This window comes from Triticum urartu, chromosome 2A (assembly GCF_056163025.1).
Source record: "Triticum urartu cultivar PI428250 chromosome 2A, HENAU_Tu73, whole genome shotgun sequence".
Taxonomy (NCBI): Eukaryota; Viridiplantae; Streptophyta; class Magnoliopsida; order Poales; family Poaceae; genus Triticum; species Triticum urartu.
In genome coordinates this window covers 456352039-456368025 of record NC_141874.1, presented here as the reverse complement: position 1 = coordinate 456368025, position 15987 = coordinate 456352039, and positions in this window count along the sequence as shown.

Genomic DNA, 15987 nt, shown 5'->3' with positions numbered 1-15987 from the left:
AGTGTTGTATGATCTTTATGTATGAACTTTATGTATTGTATTAATTTGATGTTTTCGGTGCTGTGTATTGAAGATGAGCTGGCAATGGATGTACGATGACCGATGCTCTCCCGAGTTCATTAATGGCATGCATACTTTTCTGCTTGCGGCTGAGGCAAACAAGCGAGCGGATGGTTTTATGCATTGTCCATGTGTTGGATGTAAGAATGGTCGCAATTACTCTATGTCAAGAACCATTCACGTCCACCTGTTTGAGTCCGGTTTCATGCCCCACTATAATGTTTGGACCAAGCATGGAGAAAGAGGGGTTATGATGGAAGACAATGAAGAAGAAGAGGACGACGACAGCTATCCTGGCCATGGGTTCCCTGAATACGATGATACAACAATGAGGGAAGAAGCTGAGCCGGTAATGCGGGAAGAAGCTGAGCCGGCAATGCAGGAAGAAGCTGAAGAAGAGGCATCGGATGAGCCCGTTGATGATATAGGTCGGGCCATTGCCGATGCAAAGAGAAACTGCGCAAGTGATTTGGAGAAGAAGAAGTTGCAGCGCATGTTAGAGGATCACAAAAAATTGTTGTACCTGAATTGCGTAGGTGACAAGAAAAAGTTGGGCACCACACTGGAATTGCTGCAATGGAAGGCAGAGAATGGTGTATCTGACAAGGGATTTGGAAAGTTGCTGGTAATGATAAAGGATATGCTTCCAAAGGACAATGAATTGCCCGAGAGTACGTACGAAGCAAAGAAGGTTGTCTGCCCTCTAGGGTTAGAGGTGCAGAAGATACATGCATACCCTAATGATTGCATCCTCTACCGCGGTGAGTACGAGGATTTGAACGCTTGCCCGGTATGCGGTGCATTGCGCTATAAGATCAGCCGTGATGACCCTGGTGATGTCGAGGGCGAGCGCCCCAGGAAGAAGATTCCTGCCAAGGTGATGTGGTATGCTCCTATAATACCACTTGTTCCAAAACAAAGAGCATGCCAAGGCGATGCGATGGCATAGAGAAGACCGAAGAAAGACGGAAAGTTGAGAGTACCCGCTGACGGGTCGCAGTGGAGAAAAATCGAAAGAAAGTACGGGAAGGAGTTTGCAGATGACGCAAGGAACGTATGGTTTGGTCTAAGCGCAAATGGCATTAATCCTTTTGGGGAGCAGAGCAGCAACCATAGCACCTGGCCTGTGACTCTATGTTTGTATAACCTTCCTCCTTGGTTGTGCATGAAGCGGAAGTTCATTATGATGCCAGTGCTCATCCAAGGCCCTAAGCAACCCGGCAACGACATTGATGTGTACCTAAGGCCATTAGTTGAAGAACTCTTACAACTGTGGAATGGAACAGGTGTACGTGCGTGGGATGAGCACATGGGGGAAGAATTTGACCTAAAGGCATTGATGTTCGTGACCATCAATGATTGGCCTGCTCCCAGTAACCTTTCAGGACAGACAAACAAGGGATACCGCGCATGCACGCACTGTTTGGATGATACCGACAGTATATATTTGGCTAATTGTAAGAAGAATGTGTACCTGGGACATCGTCGATTTCTTCCGAGCAGGCATCCCGTAAGAAAGAAAGGCAAGCATTTCAAAGGTGAGGCGGATCACCGGACGAAGCCTCTCCACCGTACTGGTGCTGATGTACATGATATGGTCAAGGATTTGAAGGTGGTCTTTGGAAAGGGTCCTGGTGGACAACCTGTTCTGAATGACGCTGACGGACGCGCACCCATGTGGAAGAAGAAATCTATATTTTGGGACCTTCCCTATTGGAAAGACCTAGAGGTCTGCTCCGCAATCAACGTGATGCACGTGACGAAGAATATTTGTGTGACCCTGCTTGGCTTCTTGGGCGTGTATGGGAAGACAAAATATACACCTGAGGCACGGGAGGACCGGCAACGTATGCACAGAAAAGACGGCATACATCAGGGTCATGCAAGCTACGCTCTTACCAAAGAAGAGAAGGAAATCTTCTTTGAATGCCTGCTTGGTATTAAGGTACCGTCTGGCTTCTCGTCGAATATAAAGGGAATAATAAACATGGCAGAGAAAAAGTTCCAGAACCTAAAGTCTCATGACTGCCACGTGATTATGACGCAACTGCCTCCGGTTGCATTGAGGGGGCTTCTACCGGAAAACGTTCGATTAGCCATTGTGAAGCTATGTGCATTTCTCAATGCAATCTCTCAGAAGGTAATCGATCCAGAAATCATACCAAGGTTAGAGAATGATTTGGTGCAATGTCTTGTTAGTTTCGAGTTGGTGTTCCCACCATCCTTCTTCAACATCATGACGCATGTCCTAGTTCACCTATGCGAAGAGGTTAACGTTTTGGGTCCTGTATTTCTACACAATATGTTCCCCTTTGAGAGGTTCATGGGAGTCTTAAAGAAATTTGTTCATAACCGTGCTAGGCCAGAAGGAAGCATCTCCAAGGGCCATGAAAATGAGGAGGTCATTGAGTTTTGTATTGACTTTATTCCTGACCTTAAGCCGATTGGTGTTCCTAAATCGCGGCATAAGGGCAGACTGGATGGAAAAGGCACGCTAGGAGGGGAACAAATAATATGTATGGACGGACATTCTCTCACTGAAGCACACTACACAGTTCTACAGAATTCCGCCTTGGTGGCTTCGTATATGGATGAACACAAGAATTTGCTACGCTCCAAACACCCGAAGCGGTCTGATGACTGGATTACACGTGAACAAACCAGGAGTTTCGCCAGCTGGTTGCAGACACGTACCATGCATGACACCTCTATTGAAGATGACCTGTACTTGCTGTCCTAGTTACCATCTTTGAATATAATGACTTTCAAAGGGTATGAGATAAATGGTAATACATTTTACACGATCGCCCAAGATAAGAAGAGCACCAACCAAAACAATGGTGTCCGCTTTGATGCAGAAACCAAGATGGGAAAGGAAACATATTATGGTTATATACAGGACATATGGGAACTTGACTATCGACGTGGTTTGAAGGTCCCTTTGTTTCGGTGCAAATGGGTCAATATGACACGAGGCGGGGTAACGGAAGACCCGCAGTACGGAATGACAACAGTGGATCTCAACAATCTTGCGTATGCAGACGAACCAGTCATCCTAGCCAATGATGTGACACAGGTTTTCTATGTGAAGGACATGTCTACCAAGTCAAGAAAAAGAAAAGATAAGGAAGCGAATGCATCGTACGATGAGCCAAAGCGGCACATAGTTCTTTCTGGGAAGAGAAACATCATGGGAGTGGATGACAAGACAGACATGTCAGAAGATTATGAAAAGTTTGACGAAATTGCTCCATTCACAGTGAATATTGACCCGAGCATCCCGTTAAATGATGAAGATTTTCCATGGTTACGGCGCAAAGGGACACACACGAAGAAAAAGTTTCAGACCCAAAGATCTGGGATGTGATCGGCTTCACTATCATCACTTTCTTCTGTGTTTCACACCCAGGAGGGAATCTCTATAATAGTTAGGGTAGTTATGTGTTTTGGCATTTGAAATGCGAAGAAATTTTATGTGCAAACAAATTCTTTCATGCCTTTATTGATTTTTAAAGTTAAGTTATTCACAAACTAGTGATTCACACTAATTTCAAATAATTCAAAATTTAAACTATTCAAATTTGAAAACTATGGGCACTAACAGAAAGTTTGTAATTTTTTGTACCTAAAGCAAAAATATTCACAAAGAAACTCTAAATACACAAAAAACAACTCAAAAATAAATAAAGCAAAAAAAATAAAAATAAAAAGCCCGCCTACTGGGCCAGAGCGGCCTGCATACGACTAGAAACCCAACCTGTTGTTGGGCCAGGATGCAGGCCCGCAAAGGCCCAGTAGGCCCACAAGGCAGCACAGAACATGTAGGCCCAGTAGGCCTGCTTTGGAGAGGATCTCGAGAGAGCTACCGCACGGGGGGTTATAAACTAGTGCGGACGCCCCTCGGCTAGCGAGGTGGGACTAAACTTGTCGCACCGCACCTTGCCAGCGCACCCCCTTTAGTACCGGGTGGTGGCACCAACCGGTACTAAAGGGGGGGGGCCTTTAGTACCGGTTGGAGCCACCACCCGATACTAAAGGGGTGCGGTTCCCGCCGCTTGGCATGGCCAAAACAGGCCTTTAGTACCGGTTGGTGGCTCCAACCTGTACTAAAGGTCCATCCTATATAACTAAACACTTCAAAAATTTCAGTTTCTCATCTGCTTCTTCTCCTCTGCCCCGTCGCCCGCCGCCCCCGTCTCCATATCCCTCGTCGCCGCCCCCTGTCGCCGCCCCGTCCCCGTCGTCGCCGCCCCGTCGTCCCCGTCCCCGTTGTCCCCGTCGTCACCGCCGCACCATCCCGGCCCGTCCCGCGTCGTCCCCGTCCCCGTCATCGTCGCCCCGTCCCCGTCGTCGCCGCCCCGGCCCGTCCCCATCGTCTCCGCCCCGTCCCTGTCCCCGTCGTCGCCATCCCCATCGTCACCGCGCCCGTCACCGTCCCCGTCGCCGCCCCTCGTCACCTCTCACCTCGCCGGTGAGCACACACACACATACATTTTTTTAGTTTTTTAGTTATAGAAATAGTTATAAAAATGTTAGAAATTTTTCTTTTTTTAGTTATAGAAATAGTTAGTTATATAGCATTGTTAGAAATGTTAGAATTGTTAGAAATTTTTCTGTTTTTTAGTTATAGAAATAGTTATAGAAAAGTTAGAATTGTTAGAAAAATTTTCTGTATTTTAGTTATAGAAATAGTTATAAAAAAGTTAGAAATTTTTCTTTTTTTAGTTATAGAAATATTAGAAATGTTATACAAATGTTAGTTATATATATAGAAATGTTATAAATTTTTTTCCTGTTTTTTAGTTATAGAAATATTAGAAATGTTATAGAAATGTTAGTTATATAGCATTGTTAGAAATGTTATAGGAATGTTAGTTACATAGAAATGTTAGAAATTTTAGTTATCAAAATCCAATCATTAAAAAAAATGTTACTTTTTGCGGGCATATAGCTAGTATTTGTTCTCGACGATGCGCGGCCCGCATCCTCGCCGTCGACCCATCCGCGACGACGTCCGGCTGACCCATGTTCGGGACTGGGCTCCGCCGGGCTGGCACTGGGAGGTGCTGCCTGGAGGGGCGCGCCGCTTGATGAGGAACCCGGCCCCGGTCGTCGACCCTGATCTCGTTTGGTGGCGTTCGCGTGGGCCAGTTTCAGTGCGGAGGGAGCCGGCCCCGCCGGAGGTGGTACGTCGCCGTGTGAGGGAGGAGGACGAGCACGTCCATCGCTACATGGTTGCGTTAGTGGGCGGCAGGTTCTCCAATACCTGGCAGTTTCTTCAGGGATCTCACTTCAGCTATGATCCTGTGAGGGTTCCTTCTCTTTGGGTGTCCACCACCCGTGCCGCATGATCCGACGATGTATTCGAGATTATATATTATTCGAGACGATGTAGTCGAGATTATATCTATTATTCGAGACGATGTATTCGAGATTATATATATTATTCGAGACGGCGTATTCGAGATTATATTCGATGATGCTTATTATGTACTATGATTGATTCACTTTTTCCTTATTAATTGATTGCATCCATGCATTGTAATTTGAATATATTTCTTTTGGATTAGTTAAACAAAACCTATGGCGGACAATACCGGCAGAGAGGGAGAAGAGGCCCTGTTCAATATCATACGCAATCCTCGTGGGCCAGATGATGATCAGAATGAAGAATATTATGACGACTCCGAATATCTAAACAACACCGGGGAGGGTGATATGATATTCGATCGCGACGACCGAATTGACAAAGAAAATGTTGATCTTGAAACAACAAAGACCGGTGAGGTATATATATTTATAAAAGCAGGCATCTGGTGATCATCACATGTTTTAAATGACTTGAAGATATATTAACGAATCGATCTTTCTTCTTTCAGCCATCCGGATCGAGCAAATCTTCAGGCAACAGGACGAAACGAGGCCCGAACAAAAAGTTGAAGGAGGGCGTAAAGTACAATATCGAGGCAATTAGACCTAATGGCGAACCATTAGCGCCTAAGAAGATTGCGGACAAGTTCATTCGTCAGTGCGGAGTTCTTGTGAAGGACCAACTCCCGATCTCCCTTAAAGAATGGAGAGAGCCAGCAAAGCCACGTCTAGGAGTTACTTTTGTCGACGACAGACAAAAACATTTGCTTTGGGAAACGCTCATGTCACATTTCACCCTACCAGATCATTTCACAGATGCAGATGTGGAGAAAGTCAAGGACGCTGCTCTTAGGAAGATGGCGGTTGCATTCAAGAACCACAAGATGAGTGAATGGGCCAAGTACATCAAGGGAGGAAGGAAGACTCCAGTATTCGAGGGAACACTAGAGAAGCAAAGAGCTCATTGGGATGATTTTGTGAAATTCAAGGATTCGGAATTATCTAAGGAACGGTCTAGAATAAACAAGGCCAATGCCGCAAAAAAGGATAAGTTCCATAAGCTAGGGCCAGGTGGCTATGCGGTGGGAATGCCTAAGTGGGATAAGTCTGAGAAAGAGATGTTGGATGCATGTGTCACTCCAAAAACATTGAGCTGGCCCCCCAGGTGCAGGACTTGGTTCTATGCGCATCGAGGGGAGTTGGACCAGAAGACAGGCAAAGTTTCGAAGAAGGCATGTCTGGACGGAGCCGAAGATAAGCTACTTGTTGCAATAGAAGAGGCTCGATCGGGGTTGTTCGAGCCCAACAGAGAGAACGTCGAGCTTACGCGTGCCCTAGGAAATCCTGAACACCCGGGAAGAACACGAGGCATGGGCGCTATTCCGTGGTATGAGGGGTTTTCGGACTGGAACGCCGACTACAGAACCCGTGCGAGAAAGAAGATTGCGGAGGAGAAGAAGAGGAAGATGGAGGAGGACCAGAGGAAGCTAGACTATAAACGCCTTCAAGGCCTAGAATCAGCGCACGCGGACTTGGCAATCAAATTCCAGCGGCAGCAGGAGCAGATCGACTCACTTAGCCAGCAAAGGGGGTCTCAGCAGCTAGCGGATGATCCACCAATGGATAGCACCATCCCATCCATGCCGAGAAGCAGCGTGGGTTCCGCCCCGAGCGACGCATTGCTGGATAGCTACCCAGTGGATGACATCATGGAGAACACTAACTGCGAGCTACACTTCAAAATGAAGAACATATCCATGAAGGTGGCGGACGGCCTTGCTTTTACAAATCCCCCCGAGGCAACCTTCCATTGCAACCCGATTCCAGCGGGCTATGCTCGTGTCTTGGTTGATGAGGTGGTGGACCAATATTCGGGGCTAGAGCTTGACATTCCTGGAGGTGACGATGAGCACACACTAGGAGAGGCCAACCACTGTATCATCCTATGGAGAAAGGATTTCATCATCTTTCGAAGGCCACCGACACCGCGTCATCCGACTCCTCGTCGCAGTCCGCCATCGAGTCAGTAGACTCCCGCTCCTCCAAGTCCACCAACGCGTCAGGCCACTCCTCCTCCAAGTCCGGCACAGCTTCAGGCCACTCCTCCTCCTCCAAGTCTGGTAAAGCGTCAGGCCACTCCTCCTCCAAGTCCGGCACAGCTTCAGGCCAATCCTCCTCCAAGTCCGGCACAACTTCAGGCCACTCCTCCTCCTCCAACTCAGCCGTCTTCGCCGCCTCAGCAATCACGGAAGAGAGCCGCCTCAGCTATGGTGCGTAGCGGTACAAGTCGAGGTAGTACTGGAGGTACAGGCGGAGGCAAGCGATTTCAATATGGTCCAAGCCTCGCGCCTCTTCCGTAGAGGCCTTACAACAAGTCCAAGGAGGAAAACGTAGCCATATCGAAGGCCGAGGTGGAAGCCCATTTTGCACCGAAACCGCCACCGCCGCCAAGGGAGAAAGTGCCTGTGGAAAATATTGACCACTTCATTCGTATGGCTAGACCACCAACTCCCAAGCCTGTTGACTCAAACTATGAGCGCCACATCAAGAAGTTAAATCGAGCACGTCTACAGAAACAGGCGAGCTCGAGCTCGAGCAAATCAGCTGGCAAAAGGAGCGGTAAAACCATTCCCCAGCTGGGAGAACAGGCAGCGCAATCAATCCCCCCACTTATTGTGCCAACAACACATGAGAGTAGGCGCGCCCAATATTATTGTGGGAAAACCGTTAACGTTCCCGGGGTGGGTTATGTGGTAATAACCGAGGAGCATATTGCGCAGGCTGAATCGATCGGGATCACTGTTGGACAACTCCTCGATATCGAGCCCATGTCTCCGACTAGAGAGGGGGAAATAAAACGGAAATATGCCCGGGGCCAACCTTTGGTCGAGCCAGAGGAGATCAATAAGCTCCCAACGAGAATGTATGAATTGCATCAATGGTACATGGACATTACCAAGATTTCCAATCGAGAGTCCCTTATGGTGAATGTCAACAAGGAGCATTACTACCATGAGAAAGCTGTGACCGTTGAGTATTCAGAACTATTTCAGCTATACAATAAAGACGCACTCGGCAAATCTATCGTCAGTTGCTATTGTCTGTAAGTGATTTATTTCTGTAATTTAAGTCTCAAGCTAGCTGTAGTGATCATTTTGATCAATCATTACCTATAATTATCCTCACTATATTCTTTTCTGTGGTATTATGCAGGATGAAGATTTATGAAATGAAAAAAGGTGGACGCTATGGCATTGGGTTCGTTGACCCAAATACCATTAATGAATACACATGGAAAATAGATCCATATCACGAAAAAAGTGTAGAGGAAAGCATGCTACAGTTCTTCAAAGAACTCAAATACAATGAAGATATACTACTTCCTTACAACTTCCAGTGAGTCACACTGTCTTGTACTACAAATTCTGTTTTTTCCCTACTAGCTATAGCTACATGTTTTTGCTTACATATACCCGCTTAATTAAGACATGCAAACGTGTGTGCATGCAGATTTCACTGGATCTTGTTAATCATTAAAGTTGATGAAGGAACAGTTAAAGTACTAGACTCACTACTTAAGAAAGCAAGTGACTACACCATCGTGAAGGGGATAGTCAACAGGTAATTTCAATCATTATTAACTATATCTCGGCCTATTTAATTAGTTCGTCATTTCCTAATAACAACTATTTAATAACCCATTTATTCATTTTCTTTGTCGGCGGGCAGGGATTGGGCAAAGTTCATCAGGACCACTCCAGGCCCATGGAAACAAAATCTGAAATGGTATCGACCCAAGGTAAGTAATTAAGTAGTACTAGCTAGCTGCCATCTCTTTAATTATCATGCTTGATTAATTATTATCTGATCAAATTCCATTCTCGTAAAGGCCCTGAAGCAGGCGCCGGGGAATGATCTATGTGCATACTACATTTGCGAGAACATTCGCATGATGGCGTCCGAAAGGAGCAAATCTCAAAGACAGGAGTGGGTACGATATCGATTGTCAGAACACTATTCACAATTTTTACACCATTATCGATATCTAGTCACACAACTAATACACATGCATATTGATCTCCTTCTTAACAGTTCAAAGAGGTGCGGGACAAGCTCCTAGCACAGGACCGCATAGAAGCAATTCAAGAGGAAATAGCGGGATTTTTGCTCGACCAGGTCATAGATCCCAAAGGAGAATACTATTACCCGCTACCGCCCCCATGAACCACTTCCAATTGTTATCGTGCTCCGAAGGCACCAATTAGCTAGGCTAATGCCACCGGCTCCGAAGGCACCAATTGGGAGAAATTGTATATATATACATGTGTGTATATATGTGTGAATTAATTAATGGTGGTTGTGAGACATTCGATGATATATATATATATATTATGATCGGTTCTACTAGAAATTCTATTTATATATATTCAGCAAACGAAAAATAATTAAATGGAAAACACAAAATTAAATGAAAAAGAAATCATAAACCCAAACCCCCCCCCCAACATTTTAATACCGATTGGTGACACCAACCGGTACTAAAGGTCTCCCTGGCCCCGAAGCTGGCTCGTGCCACGTGGTTGCCCTTTAGCACCGGTTCGTGCTGAACCGGTACTAAAGGGGGGGGGCTTTAGTGCCCACATTTTAGTGTCAGTTACCGAACCGGCACTAAAGGGCCTTACAAACTGGTGCTATTGCCCGGTTCTGCACTAGTGAACACCACTCCCTACTATATTATTTTCCTTGCTCTTTTTGACTTTGCCATGTCAAGCCGTACCCACAACACAAAAGAATAAAATCTTTCTTCAGAACTCATTGATGCATGATACAGACAAGCAATACTTTGATGTAAGACAACCGTATGAGGATGGAATATGTAAGAAAAATAGGACGGCATGACATATTCACAGCTACGATGTGTAAACTAAGCAGAAGGATTTTCAAGAAAATAGAAGTAATGCAAGCTAGACACCATATGAAAGATGCAACCAATATTACTCTGCCAAGTTAAAAATGGCTTGTCACAAGTGGCAATTCGAAAAATTAGAAGCAGTACAATGTAGAAATCAATGCAAGATGCAACAACTATCAAACTGCCATGTTAAAAGCCTCCAATCATGAGTGACTAATGCGGGATACACAACAGCAGTACTTTGATGTAAGAACATGGTATGATAGATAGATGCAGTGTATTCTAGACACAGAACGCCATGTCATATGCACATGTATAACGTATAAACTCAGCAGGTGCAATTTAATCAAAATAGAAGAAATACATGCTAGACAACATATGCAACATGAAACCAATTATCACACTGTCAACTTAGAGCAAGCACCTGTGATGGCGTTTCAACAACTTAGAAGCAGTACATGCTAGAAATCATATGCAAGACACAACCGATATCACAGTGGCGATTTAAAGGTGCCTTATCATAAGTGACTGATGCGGGATATGCAAAAATAGTAGTCTGATGTAAGAACATCGTGTGATCAGATATAGTATGTTCTAGAAACAGGAACATATGTCATATTCACAGGCATTATGTAAAGTAAGCAGATGCAATTCAACAAAGTTAGAAGCAATACTGTACAAGCTAGACATCATACGCAACATGCAACCACATATAATAGTGCCAAGTTAGAGCAAGCACCTGTGATGGTGGATTAGGGGAGATGTGCTCATCATCTACACAGCTACGTTAACTATCTAGCCTTGCGTTGTCTTGCAAATCTTGTTGGGAGGATGGCGGAGTAGAATCTGTAGAGAACCTCCGTTTCAGTTGCTCGGAAGGACCGCCATCATCCAATGCCTTGCCAATTTCCTTCAGCTTTATTGATTTTGCATTGTGAGGTCAAACCGACAAGAAAAAGGAATATAATTCGCTCTTCAGAACTCATTCATGAATGATACTGACGAACACTACTCTGACGAAAGGCAAAGTCATGATACAAGGATGGAATATGTACGAAAAAATGGATGGCTTGACATATTCACACCTATGATGTGGTAACTAAGCAGAAGGCACTTCAACAAATTAGAAGCACTGCAAACTAGACACCATATGAAAGTTGCAATCAATATCACTCTGCCAAGTTAAAATTGTCTCGTCATAGGTGGCGTTCATCAAACTAGAAGCAATAAATGCTAGAAATCATATTCAAGACACAAACCAATATCACACTGCCAACTTAAAGGTGTCCCATCATAAGTGTCTGATGCAGGATACACAAGAAGAGTAGCTTCATGTAAGAACATGGTGTGATAAACAGATATAGTATGTACCAAAAACAGGAAAGCGTGTCATATTCACACATATCATGTGTAAGCTAAGCAGATGCACTTTACACTAGTTAGGAGAAATACAAGCTAGACACCATATGCAACATGCAACCAGATATCACACTGCCAAGTTAGAGCAAGCACCTTGGATGGTGGAGTAGGGGAGCGGAGACTTGGACCTTGTAATGCACTATCAGTACAAGGAGAATCGGTATAGATGCTCCGTTTATGTTGCTGCAGAGGACCACCATCATCGCCTTCCTTACTCTTTTCCTTCCTCTTTCTTGATTTTGCCTTGTCAAGTCAAACCCACAAGAAAAAGGAATAAAATTTGCTCTTCGGAACTCATTGATGCATGATACTGACAAACACTACTTTCATGTAAGGTGGCTGCATGATAGGAGGATGGAATATGTATGAAAAATAGGACGGCGTGACATATTGACATGTATGATGTATAAAGTGTAAACTAAGCACAAGGTGCTTGAACTTGTTAGAATCAATGCAAGCTAGAAACCATATGAAAGATGAAACCAATATCACTCTGCCAAATTAAAAGGGTGCCCTAACAAATGTATTTGACCAAATTAGATGCAATACATGGCAACAGGCTAGAAATAATATGCAATATGCAACGAATAAAGGTGACTCATCGTAAGTGATTGATGCAGGATACAGAAGAGAGGTATTTTCATGTAAGAACAAGGTTAACACATAGATGTAGTGTGTACCAAAAATAGGAAGGCATGTCATATTGACAGGTATAATGTGTAAACTAAGCAGATGCAATTTACCCTAATTAGAAGCATTACAAGCTAGACACCGTATGCAACATGCAACCACATATCACACTGCGAAGTTAGAGGAAGCAGCTGTGATGGTGGTGTGGGGGAATTGCGGTCATCAACTAGAGAGCTACATTGACTACCTTCATTTAGCCTTGCTGTTTCTTGAGAATCATGTGGGGAGGATGACACGGCACTCTTTAAACGAGTATGGCGTCTCACAGTAACCCACTGGGGTGACTGTCTCATCATAAGTGATTGACGAGGGATACAAAAGAGCATTGGTTTGATGTACGAACATGGTTAATAGACATATGTAGTATGTATCAAAAACTGGAAGGCATGTCATTATCAAAGGTATAATGTGTAAAGTAAGCAGATGCAATTTAACCAAATTGGAAGCAATACAAGCTAGACACCATATGCAACATGCAACCACATTTGACAACGTGAAGTTAAAGCAAGCACATGGGATGGTTGTGTGTGGCAATTGAGATCATCAACTGCAGAGCTACGTTTACTGTCTCCAACTGCTGACACTTCACCCTTTAGAGCGCTGAAACGCTTAGTGCTTATCTTTGAATTAAACTAGAGCGACTTCTGTCTTTTCTTTTCTGCATTCATCAACACTGCGTCAGAGTCTGAAATACCCTTGCATAAAAAAACAATAGTGTGAGTATGGGTGAAGTGTGTGCACAATTAGTACAATGTAAAGGTAGCAGATAGCAGGTCAGTGAGAAATAAATGACGGGAGACATATGATAGCTCTACAACATGCATGGCACACTAAATTACTATAGGATTCTATGAAAATAACAGTCGACTGAAAAAAATAGGTCAGTCCATTTTTTTGCACCGTCCGATGTATAAAGAATGGGCAGATCGCCTTCATCTACCTCCAGCCAGTCAGTGTTGATGATCTTCCTCGAAACGCCAGTGACCACCGGCCCAGTCCCCTGCCTGCGCCCTCCCCTCGACCTCACCGCACTGCCGTGCTTGGCACCGCCCACCGGCCATCCATTCAAGCCCCGCCGACCTCCAGATCGGGCGCAAGCAGCTCCTGCGCCCCACACCCCTATGATAGACACCGATGCGTCGCTTCCCCGGCGAACAGGTGAACTAGGTGCTCCGCACGCCTAAGAGGGTGTTGCTTCTTTTAACTGCAGTTCGACTGACCCTGAATTGAAATCCAGGCGGGCTACTGACCTCTAGCAAAGGTGAAATAGTAAAGGGAGGAAACCTTGTGCATTTAGTATCACGAAGAAGATGCAGTAAGAAGCGCTCAACTAGTTTCTTTCATGGGATGAATACGGTGTGAGCGGAGACGTAAGGTTTGCATGAATAAGGGAAGAGGAGTACCTCTTTCTGCTGGCAGTGTTGTGTCCTCCTTCTGTTTTTCCAACGATCTTCTTGTGGTACGCTGGAAATGAGAAGTTGTGGAGGACGATGGACCCTTGGACGAACCCATGGCCAAGTTGTTAAGTGTGGTCCGGTGGCCATCTGTCAGCGGCGGGGAACCAGATCCGAGGCGGCGAACGACGGTGTAGCGGGAACAGCTCCGATGCGGTGGACGGTTGCGACAGTGTAGCGGCAGTAGTGAGGCGCAGGACGGCGTGGTCGGAGTGGTTCCGGTACGGCGCACGTCGGCGTCAGCATCGGCGTCGTGGAGGCAGCTCTACCTCAGCTTCAGCTGCTAAGTCCTTGACGGCGTTGCAGTTGCGGTTGCGTTGGACGACGACGTCGGGGTACCGGCTCCGGCGTGATGGAGGAGGGCGGCGGTGGATTGGGCGCTATGGAGTGGAGGATGGAGGAGGCTGGGGTTTTGCGGCTGGTGGAGAGGGCGTTTTGGCGCCCACGGAGTATGAATGGGGAAACGGAGGGAGGCGGGGAACTAAGGGGGAACAATGTTTCGGTTTGCGACGCACTTGTTTGAAATTTGGGGAAAGTTACAAACTTAGCCCCCATCTAAAATTTCGGACATATTGCGGGTTGGGGGTAGGACAGTAATCTTAGGTGTCCCAAATGTGGGCGGGATAGATTTCGGCCGACCGCATGGGTGTTTAGGCGCCCACGGCGTATGAATGCTTCTCGGAGGCGGTTGAGACTGGCGTCTTGGTGAAGTTACAAACCTACCCCGGTTTAGACCTTTGGACATCGGGCCGATAGGCTACACGGGCCAGAGTTAGGACATTAATTTCCTACCACCAAACATCAGTCTCGCGCGGTTTTGGGTGACCAGAGGCCTATTTGGCGCTTCGTTAAATATTGGGAGCAGAAGCATTAACGTTTTTGGTTCTCTTGAATTGAACTTTTAGGATTTGTCAAACCTCACAAATCTTTACTCTTGAAAATCCTAAAGCTATGATTATTTTGGAATGGAGGGGGTACATTTGAATATACATTGTACACGAGTATATATTAAAAAATATGCAACTTACCTCAGTTCATGCATGGTTCCAGATATAATCTCCTTGGCTGCAAAAAAAGTTAGACATGCGTATGAATATATATATAGCATGTTCAAATGCACAACAAAGATTGATACCCCATTTTACATCTGATTTACAAATGCCATTATCTCGGGTTCAAATAGATGAATGCACTTCCTATGAATTCGAATCTTTGAAACCCCCTTTATGTTGAATTCGACATGTATTATATTTCGTAGCTAGCAATTTGGAATGTATCCATGCAAGTGACAAATGTATAAAGTGCTTCACACTAACAACATGGAGTGCACTAATTAATGTTTATATATGAATTGCAAAAGCATCCATTGCTTGTATTTCAAACCGCTCTCACTCTATGGATCGATAATATGAAATAAACACATGCACATTCTATAATTCAATAGGGTATGGGTGTCTGATAGACCGCTTTTCGTCCATACGCAATTTGCAAAATTCATGATCTCATCCAAAAATAATAATGCCATTTATATTTTAATTTAATGCATAGAACCGCCTTTTCCACATAGATGCACTATGCCTTGGCCCGTTCTCACAAACGCGCTATATATCTCTCTATCTACCGCATAAGTGAACACACTTTATATGCATCGGCATTTCTCTTTCACACATGCTCACAATCTCTCTCGGGGTGTCGGGGAGTCTCACGCACATGCTCTCTCTGTATCTCTCTCCCTCTCTCTTTCTGACTACTATGTACCACTCTTTTCACTAATCTCAGTTGGAAAACACTATTTCTCTCACATGCATATATACACACGCACGGTCTCTACTAGCCCTCTATACGCACATATATGTGCCTATGTGTCTCCCGCACGCACATTATCTTTAGGCCTCTCTCGCACACATTGCCCCCCCCCAGACACACCTCTCTCTTAGACTACCCACAGTGGGAGTAACATTGGTAGTAACATCACACATATCTAGGTTAAATAGATGATGTGGCATGTAATAAATGAAGAAAGAGATGAAAGTGGTAACATATCTAGTTACTACTAGTATGAGTAACATCACACATATCAAG